General features: G+C 41.4%; 3 protein-coding genes across 43 annotated transcripts in view; 1 reads left to right on the top strand and 2 right to left on the bottom strand.

Moving 5' to 3' along the window:
• Positions 1-13,534, bottom strand: part of LOC110972485 (zinc finger protein OZF-like) — a 657,596-nt gene that overhangs the window by 514,484 nt on the left and 129,578 nt on the right. The window lies entirely within an intron of this gene.
• The window catches only part of LOC127531946 (gastrula zinc finger protein XlCGF26.1-like), a 217,991-nt gene that overhangs the window by 104,487 nt on the left and 99,970 nt on the right, over positions 1-13,534 (top strand). The gene's annotated exons all lie outside the window — the stretch shown is intronic.
• The window catches only part of LOC127532011 (zinc finger protein 615-like), a 190,934-nt gene that overhangs the window by 108,543 nt on the left and 68,857 nt on the right, over positions 1-13,534 (bottom strand). The gene's annotated exons all lie outside the window — the stretch shown is intronic.

Here is a 13,534-nt window from a genome sequence, read left to right as displayed (position 1 = left end):
TCATTGTCAAAATATGGTTGGGTGTCAGCGGCTCTGGTCCTACAGGGTCATTGATACACTCTACACTTAGTGGTCGACTATTCACTATTGCCATAGCTTCATACATGAACGTTCTCAATGATGAAGTGTCTAGTCTTGAAGCTGACTGGTTGAGAATGGATCTTAGGACGTTTCTTATCGTCCGAATCTGTCTCTCCCAGACTCCTCCCATATGACTGGAAGCAGGTGGGTTGAAAATGAAACTTATACCCAGCTCTTTGACCTTTTCTTGAGTTGCTTGTGTCAAAAACTCGTTTCTTGCACCGATGAAATTAGTGCCTTGATCACAATGCAATTGAGTGACGTTGCCACGCATCGCCATGAAACAACGAAGTGCATTGAGAAAACAGTCTGTGCTGAAGTCATCCAGGACTTCTATGTGGATAGCTCTCGAACACATACATGTAAACAAGAGTCCGTATCTCTTTACCTCTTTCCTCCCTTCTTTCACACAGAATGGTCCGAAACAGTCCATACCACTGTACGCGAATGGAGGGGTAGCTTCAACTCTTTCTGAAGGCAGATCGCCCATCTTCTGGTCTTGATTGAGTTTCTGATATTTTCTGCATTTCACACATTTGTATATGAATGATGAGACTTCAGTACTGCAACCAATTATCCATATGCCATTTGCACGTACTTCATTGACTGTCATCCCTCTACCTTGGTGATGAATCCTTTCATGAAAATGTTTGATGAGCAGACGTGAAACATGATGCTCTTTTGGCAAAATGGCTGGATATTTGATGTTCGGATGGAGTGACGCTTTCGTTAGTCTTCCTCCCACCCTCAGGATATTGTGATTGTCAAGGAATGGACTTAACTTGTGTAACTTGGAATGACTTGCTTTGACTTCTTCTTTGTCTTTAATGGACTTGATTTCTTTGCTGAATGCTTCCTTTTGGACTGTACTTATAATGAACTCCTCTGCTTCTTTCCTTTCTTCCACAGTAGTACTTTCATTTGACATTTCTTTCATGTTCTTTCTGTACTTTACTCGTCTCTTTAATCTTGCAATTGCTCTCACGACTCTCGTCCAATCTGAGAACCTTTCCAGACGTTCTGAGATAGATTTCTCTTCTTTTGCCTTGACAGTAAAGACTTGTGTGACCTTGAGTTCTGGATCTTGAACACTGATCTCTTTCATTTTGATGTCTTCTTTTAGTAGTTCCTTTTTCCTTAAGAAACTTGGTCCTGTGAACCAGTTGGACTCCACTAGTTCCTTTGTCATTACTCCAGGCGATGCATGATCAGCGGGATTTTCTTCAGAGGCAACATATCACCATTGACTTGGTTCTGTACTTGATCTGATTCTCTGTATTCTGTTAGCAACGAACACATGAAATTGTCTTGCGTCATTGTTGATGTACCCTAGGACGACTTTAGAATCGGTCCAGTAGTAATCTTGAAGGTCTTGGATTTCTAACTCTCTCTTCAGAAAGCTAGCAGTTCTTGCAGCTACAACTGCCGCCGAAAGCTCCAATCTCGGGATGGTTGTCACTTTAGTAGGAGCGACTCTTGCTTTCCCCATTACGAGGGTGCAGTGCACGTCTCCAGACTTAGTTACAGTTCTTAAGTATGAGCACACGCCATAACCAGATACACTGGCATCAGAAAAGCTGTGTAACTCGTACTGCTGAACTTGGTTGAATGTTGTTGGGACATAACAACGTGGTATCTTAATGACTGACAGGTTCTGGAGGTCTCTAAGCCAGGCTTCCCATTGAGGTTTGAGGTCTTCTGGAAGCGGCTTGTCCCAATCCAGCTTCTCCTGACACATTCTTTGAAGAATTCTTTTGCTGACTAGAATGAATGGTGCGACAAATCCAAGTGGGTCGAATATTGAGGCTACTGTGGAGAGCACTCCTCTTCTGGTGAAAGGATTGTTCTTTACGATAACTCTGAAGCAGAATGTATCAGAGGTTACACACCATTGTACACCTAAGGCCCGTTCCATCTTAGGCTCTCCTAGAGCTAGATCCAAGTCGGTTGCTCCTGCTGCACATTCTTCCTTTGGAATGGTAGCAAGCACTTCTTTGCTGTTACTAACGAACTTGTGAAGGTGCAGCTTACCAGTATCACAGAGTTCTCTGGCTTCTTTTACAAGCTGAATAGCTTCTTGCTCTGAGTTCATGCTCACCAAGCCATCACCCACATAGAAGTTATGTTGTATGAACTTCACGGCAGCTTGGCTGAACTTACTTTCGCCTTGAGCAGCTAGATGCTTGAATCCAAAGTTTGCACATCCAGGCGAGGATGCTGCTCCAAACAAGTGGACTCTCATGCGGAACACAGATGGTGGCCAATCCATGTTGCCGTCCTCCCACCATAGAAATCGGAGGTAATCTTGATCTTGTGGGGCAACATGAAATTGGTGGAACATACGCTCGACGTCGCATATGATGGCCACATGTCCTTTCCTAAAACGACACAGAACTCCAACGAGTGTATTTGTGAGATCTGATCCTGACAGGAGATGCTCGTTCAGAGATGTATTCTGGAACCGTGCCGAGCAATCAAAGACGACGCGAATCTTATTTGGCTTCTGCGGATGGTAGATGCCATGATGAGGAATATACCAGGCTGGTTGGTTACTTAGCTCAGCGTCTCGCACCTTCTCTGCATCACCTCTCTCTATGATGTCTTGCATGAATGCCACATAGTCTTTGAAGTAGCGCTCATTTTTTCTGAGACGCCTTTCCAGACATTTAAGCCTGTGCTCTGCACAAAGTTTGTTGTTTGGCAAGTCAGGTCTTTCTTGCTTGAAGGGTAGTGGCATTTCAAAGTGTTTGTCTTGCTTTTGTTTTATGCCTTCTGTTACTTTGGTCAGCAGGGCTGTACGCTTAGCTTTTTCACTAGGAGCACAGGTGCTCCTAAATGAAAAAATTTAGGAGCACAGAAAAAAATTTAGGAGCACTATGAATTTTCACTATGAATCGCACAATTTTATTATTAATATTCACACAACAAGCCAAGCAGTAGGCTCAGTTATTTAACACAGAGAACATCCCTGTCCCACATCTTTTTGTATTCAAGTCGTCCTGGCACGCTTGGCTGAGTTCATCCAGCGGTCCACAGCAGGACTTGGATCAAAGTCCTCAAGACATGGCCCCTCCAAGCTGATCCTCATGAGGTCTTTGGTGGTGGTCAAATAAATGGATGCAGTTCTAACAGTGACATTGCACAAACAAAGCTTCTCCCACAAAATAGATTATCATCCCTCACCAGTGTCAGATACATCAGCTTCATTGGTCCTCAGGACTTTGTGAACTAATAAACCAATGTATTTTTTACAGATGGACATCTATACTACATCCGTCACAAGGAAACACCAAAGCCCATGTTTATAGAGAGAGAGAGAGAGAGAGAGAGAGAGAGAGAGAGAGAGAGAGAGAGAGAGTGTGTGTGTGTGTGTGTGTGTGTGTTTTGTAAATAGTTTGCAAAGAATTATGTTTGATTTTGTTCTCATAAAATGAGGTGTACATATGTATGTGTATTTTGTAATTAGTTTGTAAAGAATTATTGATTTTGTTCTCACAAAAGAAAAAACTTTCACCAATATGGCTTCCTTTCATTTGGAGTGCGATTGGTCTACTGACTTCTTTCTTTTGTCATATTTTCCATTATCACTCAGATGGCATTGTGTTACATTTTTCCAATTTCCAAGCAAAAAACTTGGTGGAAGCTACCACGTACACAAGACATTATACAACAGCAGCAGAGGTGCAGATGTTGTAGCTGAGAAAGTTAGGAGGTTGTGACTTCTTGGATCCCCAAAACAATAAGGGGAGTCAGATTTTGTTAAGTGGCCCAATAAATTCTGACTCCAGATTTGATTTCATATCATACAATCTGCACAGTTAACTCAACCTGCATATTTCTGTTAAAGTCCTAGTTTTGAAATAGTCTCTGTTCTTAATCTGCCATACTGTGATCATTTAGCCCCTTATGTATTATTCTGTTCTTACAGACTGTAATTTACTAGTTTAAAAAAAAAAAAAAAAACTTTTGTGATTTGGTGTTGTAGCTGTTGTAGCAAATAATTTCCCAGGTGTGGGACAAATAAAGAATTTCAATTCTATTATATTGTTAACTGGCCCAATAAAAATAACAACAATAACAAATGACTTTATACTTAAGAACTATACTTATATTAAAGACTTTATACATAAATACCAGACATATTTTGATGCCATATCTTGCGTTCTTAGGGGAGGCTGATTATAGGTGCGGAATGCATAGATTGGGTTAACTGATGACAATTTTAGTTCAGTTATTACTTTATGGTATTTACACTTTTTTACATGCTTAATTTAGTGTCATTTGCATTATCATAATTTAGACAGACACAGTATTTGGTTATTTCAAGTTAATGTGTTCATAAAAGCTAAAGACAGAAATAGGAGCCTGTCGCTTTAAGAAAGTGCGGCGATCTGTGTGATGCTCGGTACTGTGTGGGGGAGACGGCCTGAGAGTCGAGAGGAGCTCACGGGTTTTCTGACCATGTCGTGTTGTAGCGTGCCGATGTGAAAAAAAGTTGTTGAAGAAGAAGGTGTAGGCTATGACTTTTAGTTTGATCTACTTTGTGTGGATTTATTTTAGGAGCAAATGCGAATGATAGGGTTGACATCTGTACTCGCACGTGTGCTCCCTTTTTATTTTTTCGACTCGCACCGATCTATTTTTTGGCACATATGCGAGTGAAACGCTCGCACTGTACAGCCCTGGTCAGGAACAATAAGTCTTCTTGTGACATTGTCTCTTCTTCAACATGTCTTTCCACGAAGTCCATCTCCAACACCTTTATTATCTCAGCTGGAGTGACCACTTCTTTGACTTTGTTTCTGCTGACAAAGTGAACTTCAGTTTTGAGCTTGTGTGTGAATTCTACAGCTGGCAGAACTTGTTTGACCATGACACGATGACTTACTCCTATCTCATCTTCATAGTCACTTTCAGAGCTAGCGTAGCCAATGATGCTCCAACCAAGCAGGGATTTCTGTGCGAATGGCTGGTCTCTGTCACCACTGACCACCTCTAGAGGGAGTAGAGCTTGTGGACAATTATATCCAATCAGCAGTCCAACGTCGCAGTCGAGCTTGGGAGACCTATCATTTGATAGATGTTTTAGATGAGGCCAATTCTCTGCCGTTTTGCTTGTTGGGATGTGAGATCTGTTGGCAGGAATGTAGTCTCTGATGTAGGTCGTTGGCAACTTTATTCTGGTTTTAGAGTTCATGCCTCTTACTTGTAGGTCTTTTAACTTGTGACTTGACACAATCTTTGTTTTAGATGTCATGGTGGAGATCTTGAGTTTGACTGGCTCAGACTTGGTGTTTAGTGACTCAGCTGTGTCTTTCAGGATGAAAGTTGTGTCGCTTTGAGTGTCGAGTAAAGCATACACGAGCCTCTCGTTCTCTGGCTCATCCACAGTTGACACGTAGACTGGGATGACTGAAGAAGTACAACCCTTTGACTTTTGCTGTACGACTCTGTTGGATGTAACTTGTGTGGATTCTTGTTCTTGTGCTTCAGACACCCTTTCTATTTCCTCTTTAGTCTTTGTTCTTTGTCTCTTTTCTCTCTGTCCTGATGTAGACAAGTTGGATGAGGTTTTTGACATTTGTCACAGACACTTCTGGAATTACAGTTCTTGGAATTATGACCGGACTTAAGACAGCCAAAACACAGTTTTTCAGACTACACAAACTTTACTCTTTCTTCCACTGACTTTTCCATTATCTTTCGACATTTGTTAAGTGCGTGACCAGGTTTCTTACAAAAGAGACATGAGACATTTGTCTTTTCATCTGTGCTTGTGCTGAGTGTCTTGGCGTTCAGCATATGATTTCTCTTTGACTTGTCTTTAAACAGATGCTTGCTATCTGATTCATTTGGCCTTATTGCATGCAGTGAGGTGATGGGGTTACACGCAATTCTGGCTTCTTTGTTCAGGAACTTGACAAAGTGACTGAAATCAGGAAACATTTTGTGTTCATCTTGGAACTCTGTTACTCTCCTGTTCCAGCGAGCACTTAACCAATCAGGTAGCTTTGCTGCTATTCTCTGATTTTCTACGCAGTCATTCAAAACTTGTAACCCTTGAACATAGGGAATGGCTGATTCAACACTGCTCAGGAAATCTGCAAACTCACGTAGATCTTTGCTGTCCTTGGTGTTGATTTTGTGCCATGACTGAATCTTGTCACGATATGACTTTCCTATTACAAAGGGATCTCCAAATCTCTCATAAAGTATTTCCCATGCAGCACAATAAGCTGTGTCCGTTCCAATGAGAAAGTGACCTTCAATAGCTTTCTTAGCTGAACCTCCAACATACTTACGTAGGAAGAAGAGCTTTTCTTGTATTGGCAGATTTTTACAGTCGACTAGCGTTTTAAAGGATAATTTCCAATCGTTGTACTGCAGCGGATCACCTGTGAAGACTGCAGGCTCTGGGATGGGGATTCTGTTTGCTGTGATCGCCTCTGCGAGAATCTTTACAAGATCAACGGAGGCTGCTTCATTTGCGGTGTGGATTGCTGTTTGAGGTACGGGGAGAAGTGGAGACTGTGAATTTATTGGAGCTTTAATCTGAGAAGGAATGAATGGTTTGGAGTGCACATTTGGAAAACTTGGTTGTGGGAGAGAACTATCTTGCTTTACTTGATAGTGAACAACTGGAGATTTTTCTTCATCCTCACTGTTGATACTTTCAGCATACACCTTTAATCTGGCTTGTGCTGCCTTGTGCTTTTGCATTTCTTTCAATAGCTCCACTTCTTTTCTTTTTTCTTCTAACTTTGTCTTTATAGTTGTGCTCTCTGTTAGAAATTGTGCTCTTTTCTTTGCATCCTCAACCTCAAGTTCTCTTATTTCTTCCTCACATTGATGTTGTGTTTTCATTATTTTAATGACTTCTTCAGTTGCTGCTACCTCAGCTGCGGCCTCTTGTCTTTGCTGTAGCGTGAGTAGAGAAGACTGCCTGGACATGACTGTTCTGGACTTCGACTTGTATGAAGAGGCACTAGATGAACTGGTCCCAAACACTGACTCTGAATCTGGCCAGGGAATACTGTCTGGATCACCATCTTCTTCCAAGAGGCACTGAGCTTTAGCTTTGGCTGCTCTGCTGATAGCCCACACACATCACATTTTCTCCTTATTTCAGTGTCAGGACTTTCAATCTTTCTGATCTTACCATAAGTTTCACAGATGTCATTCACGATGGTTTCTATTGCATTCAAGGCTTCGGGTATTAACTCAGTGTCTTTCTTTTTTAACATTCTCTTGTAACAGTTCATATTGTACTTCCACTTCTTGTAGATTCGATCAAACTCCTTTGTCAAATCATTTAACCTTGCCTCTTGTAAGGATTTTCCTTTTTCAGTGAGTGTTCGTACATGCTGACTTATGCGCACATTTTCTGTGCTATCAGATACTGAGGGCTGTGGAGTTTCTTCTCCATTATCCTGCTCTCCACTTTCATCATTTTGTACATTAAGCTCATCACTACTTTCAGTGGGCTGTATTGCACTCTTCTCTTCATCTGCCATGTTGTCTTAATATTTTCATTTAGTTTGCACATTACTTTGAATAATCTTATTTTTTGGGGTCCTTTCCTTTAAATGAGAATGCTACGTTTGGATCTTATTAAATGCAATTGACTTTGGCAGCAGGTTACAAGTACTTGTGCTACTTCCAAGACACGACTTTTGTGCTTGCTTGATTAGCTTTTACTTGTTAGCTTGCTTCTTGACTTGTTCAATGCATTTGTCCGTGCACATGATACTTCATTTCCCCGTGTGTAGCACCTCTTGCTAGTAGCTTCGTCCCGACATCTCGTTGCCTTCTCTGGGTCAGCGTAGTGTTCTACTATGCCGGCTTGTTCACTTTCACATAGAGAGACACGAGAGTTCTTTTCTTTTACAGGGGTTTACTGAGGTCTTGGGTCTTGTACACCACAGCACACCACCGTAGAACTGGTGGGATAAACAAAAGATGTACATTTTAACACTTAGCTTCTGCACATACACAAATTGGATATAACAAAACACACAAATACGTACCACTTTGGCCTGGTAGTGAAAACAAACCGGTGGGCTTCAAAATGCTTATTTTTCTTATTAATCACTGAAATTGGCTCGCTGTCGGGACACGTCTGCTGGCTACTGCCTCGCATTGCATTAAACAGGAAGTGACCCTTCTTTGACCCTAAATTTAGTTACTAAATATCACATTTTGGATTGGCTTATATATTAAATATTATTTCTGATTTGGCCCTATTAATTAGCTAGAAATATTAGGAAAACAAAAATAAGTGTATATAAAAAAAACCCCAAAACGTAATACATTAGCTCCGCCTAGTGGTGAAACATGAGAACACACATATTCAACTGCAGTCACATTTTCTTTAGGTAGTGTCTATGTTACACCACTTCAGAACCACTTGGTGTAGAAAAAAACGAGTCTATTCTTGATTTCCTCAAAAGGTTTATTGCAGCATATTTCTCCTGTTGCATTTTTCAGCGCGGCTAAAGCATGAGCACATTTAATCAAAAAAAAAGGAGCAGCCTTGACCAATCACTGGTCTTCAGAGAAAACAACCTGTTGGGTGTGGCTGCCACCTAGTGGTGCAGATGTATAATTACATCATAAAATAAACAGTTGAACTTTTAGCATTAAACAATTAATTATAAACGTTTTAGCAATATTTGGACATTGTTTAGCATATCACTTATTCAAGTGCTACAACCCTCCCCTGCTAAACAAATGTTGTCCCTAACATTAGCTAAATAAGAACATGAAATGTCTGTTACACGTGACTTTAAGATTGGTTTAAACTAGGATTAGAGTAAACAATTTGACAGTGCATGGAGATCACTTTTGCCATAGGAACCTTAGGTGATATAATCACGTTTTTCATGGCATAAAAACATCAAGCCTATAACCATGTTTAGTTTATCCCAATATTACTAGCATTAATTTACTCTAAACAGGTGTCATTATCACTTAATTCTACTCCGGAGCCTTTTCATTTAGATAATAACCTTCTTTAGACATATCAATATTCCAAATGTCACTTAACCCAATTTTGTCATTTACCATCTCAAAAATTTGAAGTTTCAAATGCATATGTCACAGTAATCATCATGGCATTTACCCATACATTTCACATTTTAACAGAATGAGAGAATAACCGGTTCAAACAAATGTCTATGTCACAGTTCAATAATAACCCACTGGCACATATGCTGGATAGTAAGGTATCTGTGGAGCTATCCAAGGTATTCCAAACTGTCCATATAACGGGGTCACTGCATTGGCGTACAGCGGATTAGCGGCGAGACCAATGACTCTCTGACCTGGCTGACCAAGTGCATCATAAGTCAAAGTCTCTCTTGGACGTCGCTCTCTTTGAGATTGTCTCAGTACCGTATCCAACTGTTCTGTGCCCATTTCAATGGATTTTGCTGGCAAAGACACAGTCTCGACTGGTTCTGAAATGTTCACGTCTGTATCGGTTTGTTCGTTTCCAATGTCCACATGGAACTCCTCAGCCTCTGCTCTGAGCTCATGGTTGTTCACTGCTTGCTCCTGAGCATCATCAGGGTTTTGTGGCTCATTGGTTTGGTCAGGTCCGGGAAAGGGTATAGGTACCCCAGAGTCCTTTGTAGGCTGATGGTGGCGGCGGCACCTTACTCTTTGAGTCCAACATTGTTCATCATCATCTGAGCTTTCCTCATACTCAGAGCTGTTTCTCATGTCTTTGTCCTTTCGTTTGTGTTTTGGCTTAGAGGTACTTGGCTCAGTCCTGGTGACTTGGGGAAGTGGCAAAGCATTACAGGGCATTAACATGTTACGATGCAGGATACGACCACGTCCTGTACCACACTCAGGTTTTACCTCATAAACAGGGCTGTTATCACCCTTTTGAGAGATCACTACATGAACCCGATCCTCCCAATATGAGCGCAACTTTCCTGGGCCTCCCCTCTCAGACATGTTCCTGACTAGAACCCTGTTCCCAGGTGAGAGTACAACGCTTTGTCTCTTTCGATCGTAATGTGACTTTCCTCTTGCGAGGCTCTTTCCAATGTTTTTGGATGCAATGTCATATGCCTCTTTCATCTGTCGTTGCCACTTTTGAGCATATTCCTCATGTGTTTTACATTCATTTGTCTCTTCAAGTCCAAAAATTAAATCTATCGGAAGACGTGGATGTCTACCAAAAAGTAAGTAAAAGGGTGAGTAACCTGTTGATTCACTAGTTGTACAATTATACGCATGAACAACTTTGTTTACATAGTCACTCCAGTTTCCTTTCTTTTCCTCATCTAGGGTCCGCAGCATAGAAAGCAAGGTACGATTGAACCTTTCCGCTGGGTTCCCCTGTGGATGGTATGGTGTAGTTTTTGAATTAGCCACTCCTGTATACTTTTGAAGCTGTTTGAATAACTGATTCTCAAATTCCCTACCTTGGTCATGGTGTAGTTTGCAAGGAAAATTATACTTTAAAGAGAAATCATTGAAAATCTTATCTGCAGCAGTTTTGCCAGATTTGTTACGAGTAGGATAAGCTTGGGCAAACTTTGTGAAGTTGTCATGTATCACCAAGATATACTCATACCCTCCCCTGCTTTTTTCAAGGTGAAGATAATCTATAGAAACCATTTCAAAAGGTGCAGTAGCGGGTACATGACACATAGGAGCCCTACTCTGAACTGTAGGTTTCTTCTGGATGTTGCATTTGCATACCTTTGTAATGAAAAACTCAATATCTTTCAGCATATTAGGCCAATAAAACCTACTTCTTGCTAAGTTCATTACACGGTCTACTCCGAGGTGACCCATTTCACAATGAAGGTATTTGTACACAAGTTCTTTGTATGACTCCGGGAGTACAATTTGAGTATAAGTTACAGTTTTTCTCATCAACAACCCTTCATCAGAAACAAAAAGCTTTTTCCACTCATGCAGCAACTGTTTCACCTTAGAGTCCTTGTTCACTGATGCTTTGTCAAAGTTGTCTCCTGCTTTCTTTAGACTGAGGACATGAGCAATGGCTGGGTCCTGCAACTGAGCCTGTAACAGTTCCTGTTTTGTGATTTCCACATCCGGTGTATTGTCCACTTGGATCTCATTTACCTGTGGGTTACAAGTCACTGCAGAGATCCAGTCCACGTTTTGCTCTTTCTGTATTTCAACAGCGTTCAGTATAGCATTCAGCACTTCAGGTGAACACTGCTCAGTACACTCTGCCATGTAGGAGTCCATACTGGCTGGTGATCTGGACAAAAAGTCAGCATCAACATTACTTTTCCCAGGTCTGTATTTCAGTGTTATGTTAAAGTCAGCCAACTCGGAAACCCATCTGTGTCCGGTTGCATTCAATTTGGCTGTGCTTAAAACATAGGTCACAGGATTATTATCGCTATAGACTGTCACTGATGAAGCATAAAACAAGTAGTCTCTGAAGCGCTCTGTGACGGCCCACTTAAGTGCCAGAAACTCAAGTTTCCCTGAATGCAATCTGTAGTTTTTCTCAGCCTGTGTTAATGTCCTTGATCCATATCCGACCATTCGTAATTTACTCTCCTGTCTCTGGTACAAAACTCCACCAAGCCCTTCCTCCGATGCATCAATATGGAGAATAAAAGGATCCTCAAACCTGGGGTAAGCTATAACAGGTGGATTAGTCAAAACATCTACCAAGTAGTCGAGTGCTTTTTGATGAGTGGTAGTCCACACAATCTTCTGGGTGGGTGCAGGGTGTCCTGCCTTAGCCGACCGTACCTGTGGTTGTGAGTCTTGAGCTTCGGATGAAAGCAAACCATACAAACACTTTGCATGTCTTGAAAAATCCTGTACATAGCTTCTGTAATACCCTAAGAACCCTAATAGTTTGCGGAGTTCTTTGATGTTTGTTGGAGGGGTGTTTTTGAGGGCTTGTACTGCTTGTACCTCCTTATTGTCCATTTTATAACCTTGTGCCGAAATTACTTTGCCCACATAACGGACCTCATTTTTAAACAAGTCACATTTGTCAGGTCTCAGTTTTATTCCCCAAGCTTGCTGCCGCTTGAGAACAGATCTTAAGTCCTCAATGTGTTGTTCAAATGTTCGACTGTACACTAAAACATCATCCAAGTATGGAGTACAGATTTTGTCCCTTAGACCTTCCAGACTCTCCTCCATACTGCGCTGAAACGCTGAGGGTGCATTGGTGAGACCGAATGGAATTCTGTTCCATTCGTACAGTCCCCAAGGCGTTGTAAATGCTGTGTATTTTCTTGAGTCATTGCTGATTTCACCTTGATGATACGCTTTGCCTTGGTCAAGCACACTAAACCACATGTTGCCGCCAAGTCCATCAAGTATTTCCTGAATGCGTGGTATAGGATGCCTGTCTGGGATGGTCTTCCTATTGAGGCCCCTATAGTCAATACAGAGTCTCAGACTTCCATCACGTTTTCTTACGCACACCACTGGAGAAGCATAAGGTGAGGTTGATTTGCGAATAAAACCTTTATTCAACAAGTCCTGGATGTGATTTTTCACTTCATCATAAAGAGCACGAGGTACTGCATTGTCGGCTTTTGCTACAGGAATCTCATCGGTCAGCTTAATGTCCATTTTTAAGTTTTTGATGTAGCCTACTTCATCTTTGTGCTTGGCAAATGCACTTGACTCCTCCCTAAGCATCTCCATGACAGCAGCCAGCTGTTCCGAGGTAAGGTGACCCAAATTGACGGGGGGGTCCCAAGTCTTCTCAGGTGAGCTAGGTGAGTTTGGGTGGTTTTCAGCTACAACTGAACTAACCTGACTTTGGTCAAGATTCACTGAAAAGCAATGTGTTGCCCTCTCAATGCTGCCTATTAAAGTCTTTGCTGGCAAAATAATGTCATGTTTTGTCGTATTTGTGACATGAATCTTAGCTTTTCGAGTAGGGCCTGAAACACTTATTAACTGGCAGTTAAACTTTAGTCCTTCGTCTAAATTTAAGTTTTCATCTGGCTCAAAAAGCATTTCAGTTTTTACTTTTAAGTCTGTTCTGATAGGACAGCTAATGCAGTGTAATTGTCCACTTGGCACTACAACGGCTGTGCGTCCTGTTCTGACTGGATAGGTAATTGTGTCATCAGCAGTTGTCTGAATAAGATTTAAAAGTGCCTCTGCTTTTCCTGCTCCAACTTTTAGTGAACTTCTCAGTAAAGACACTGTGTCACTAGACTGAGTAGGATTTTGCTTAAGCAGTTCTTCAATGGCATTAAACCCTATTATTGGTTTTTGCATGATGTCACGACTCACTAAGATTGGGACTAGAACTTCATCCTGAGCTGACCTTTACCTTTTGAATCACAAAGGCTAAGGCTAACTTCTACCCAGCCTTGAAAGGGGATTTCAGATCCATTTACTGCTCTCAGATCTAGAAGCTCATCACCGCTTAGTAAATCACTGATTGGATGAATTTTCAAATCAGGTAAGTTATTTG

Source organism: Acanthochromis polyacanthus, chromosome 22 (genome assembly GCF_021347895.1).
Source record: "Acanthochromis polyacanthus isolate Apoly-LR-REF ecotype Palm Island chromosome 22, KAUST_Apoly_ChrSc, whole genome shotgun sequence".
NCBI classification, from domain to species: domain Eukaryota; kingdom Metazoa; phylum Chordata; class Actinopteri; family Pomacentridae; genus Acanthochromis; species Acanthochromis polyacanthus.
This window is presented reverse-complemented; position numbering and strand designations above follow the sequence as displayed.